We start from the raw sequence: 3,041 nt of genomic DNA, 5'->3' as shown, positions 1-3,041 counted from the left end.
TACTGTTAAAGACTTGTTTATATACTGATATAAGGAAGTCTTGTTTGTAAACACAGATAGACCTATATTTTCAATTAGGATTAAATGAGAAATAAAAAACATGCATATTGTATATTGCATGTTAAGTATCTGTATATATATATATATATTACCAGGTCAAAGAAGACTTTCAAAGTCGACTCCACAATCCGTCTGAGGTTTTGTTCCAACTCCGTCGACTTATTTCCTGCTAAGTTTCTCCTTTGACAGGATAACTCCCCTGTCAGTGTGTCCACTGCAGCAGATATCTACAGAGAACATAAGAGAGAACATAGGAAGGTAACTGGCATCTGTTAATTTTGACAACTGAACACAAGGGGGTGTCATTTATGAACACTGCTTGGTGGTGACTTTGAAAAGTTACACATATTATTGGGTTTATGGGGCATTTTAATTTTTTACTAATGTGAACTGTGAAAGACTTACTCTGTGACTGGCATCTCGAAGATTCACTGCTTGGCAAGTTTCCTGGTGACCATTGCTTGGATTGGTTTTGCTATCAGAACAAAATAAAATAAAATAAAAATGAATCCTTGAACGTTAAAGTAAATTATAATTGAAATTATATTCCTGCTGGACATTGACATGTGAGTGTGTTAGATTAAACAGTAAATAACAAAATGTTGTGTTAGAAATTTGCATACTAACCTATTCTCAGATGTCAGTGAACCTGGCCCTACAAATATCAAAATATAAATGATAAAATTAACAGTCTGACTACACTGGATTACATTTTTAACGTGACAATTAAGAATTGATTAAGCTGAGTAAAGAGAGGTTTCTTCTTACCTGATGTTGCATTTGACTAAAATACAAAATAGTGACAAAGCATATTTATTCAGTATTTTGTACAAGTGAGACATCAAAAACTCAGTATACATCTAGTGCTGCAATAAAACCAAACAGACTTACAACTGCAGAGACCAGGGTCAATAGACATACTGAAGGAATGAAAGAGAAATACACGGAATTAATTTAAATATTTATCATGTGTACCAGAACAACAGTGGGTGATCGTTATCTGTATTTTGGAAGAGAGCAATAAAAAAAAGGGAGGGGGGGCACTTACCAACCAACCCCACAGCTGAGAGTAGCAGAACTGTCGCTGAAGCTCTGGGGCCACCCATTGTGAGAACGTTATTCGAGTCACTTTTTCAATTGTTCACCATATTTGATCATCAGATTATTTAACTGGCAGTTTAGAAGACAAAGAGGAATACTAGGAGAAAGGAAAATAATCATAGTCAGAAGTATGTTCATCCCTTGGTATTTTTGCATCTTTGTTTTGAAAGAAATTAAATGCAGTTCAATATAATTAATTTAGCTGTAGCTTTCAATAGAAACAAAAGTCTAACGTACAAAGAAAACATGCATCTCCTCATGCAATTTCAAACTGCTGAATTTGTCTTATTTTCATTTGCTATTTTATATATCTTAGTTTTAATATTTATATTTTAGTTACATTTTCATTATATAACTAAAAATGAAGGAAGGAAAATACCATGATCTGTCTTCTATTTCTACTAAACATTTACATGTATAATAATTGAAAATTATAAAATTAATCAATTAGTAATAATATAATTGAGCTCACACATTACTGAGGTAATGTAAAGTAATTTATGTTTTATAAACATTTCTAATTGCGCCACTCATACCCTATCAAATCAAGTACATCCAATGACAAAATCTACACTGTTAAAATTATCTCTCTCTCTCTATAAGTTGCTTAGAATAAATTATTTTTACCTAAACAATAAAAAGAAAATATGAAATTGGACTGTAAGACAGTAAGATAAGCAATATAAAGATGTACAACAGGTTGAGCTCACCTATCTGTCTCCTGTACTCTGTCAGAGAAAACTGAGAGTTGTGACCAGAGGTGAAGCAGGTATAGCAGGTAACAGGGTGGAGCAAAAAAAACAAAAAAGAAAATCAGAAATCTTTTCTTTTGTTCCAGAGTCTGAAACAAAAGACTGTTCGGAGAATGTCTTAGATTGTTCTGTAAGAAGTTGACAAATTCCATTTGGATGAAATCAGCACAGTGTAAAAAATATCAGTCAGTTGTACAATGATTTAAACGTATAACAGAAATTATGGGCTATGACTTTTATAAGTGATCATTATTATAATACTATTGTTATTGCTTATGGAAATGCTAATATTTTTGTACTGTATACCAGTTAATTGATATTTCCTCATTTCAAAATGACAAAATAGATCAAAACAACCAATATTATGAATCATGTGAGGAATTACTGATCTGCAACCTATTTGGTTAAATTAAGGCAACCATGACATGATCAAGTCAAGTCATATAGCGTCATATAGCGCCAAATCATAACAAAAGTTATTTCTGGGCACTTTTCATATAGAGCAGGTCTAGACCATACACTTTACAATATTATTTACAGAGACCCAGCAGTCCGCCATGAGCATTGTCCGTCATTGGTAGGGCCTCGATCCACCATCTTCCATGTCACTTTACTATTAAAAGGCTTCTGAGTGAACATCAGTGATTGGGTTATTAAATACTTTGACACTAAAGGAGGAGTGCAGCTGCTGTCGTGCTGCCAATGTGCTGCTTAACGTTAAGAAGCAGTCATACCGTAGTCACTCCAAAATGTCTTTTCTGATACTACCACTCTGGAGTGCTGAAGTCTGCAATTTTCAAATTCTGCACATAGTGGCGTTCAATAAACTTTTGCTGCCAAGCATGGATGTAGGAAAGATTAAAAAGAGAGCTGAGGTCTGTGTCCTTTCCAAGCTAGCTTCCATAGCCATTTTCAAGTTTCGCCCCATGTTCATTCGTTCATCCTGGTGTACTTGAATTAAAATGCAAAGAATGGCCTGGTCACAGTATAAGGTAAAATAAAAGCAAAGAAAATATGAATGTTTTAATAAGTACAGAGCATGGCACAAGGGTACACCTGAATCATCATTCGTGCTTTTTTTTTGTTCATTTATTTATTTTAACCATATATTCACTCACGCTGTCAAAT

The sequence above is a fragment of the Xiphias gladius genome, chromosome 10 (genome assembly GCF_016859285.1).
Source record: "Xiphias gladius isolate SHS-SW01 ecotype Sanya breed wild chromosome 10, ASM1685928v1, whole genome shotgun sequence".
NCBI classification, from domain to species: Eukaryota; Metazoa; Chordata; class Actinopteri; order Istiophoriformes; family Xiphiidae; genus Xiphias; species Xiphias gladius.
Note: the sequence above shows the minus strand (reverse complement) of the source record.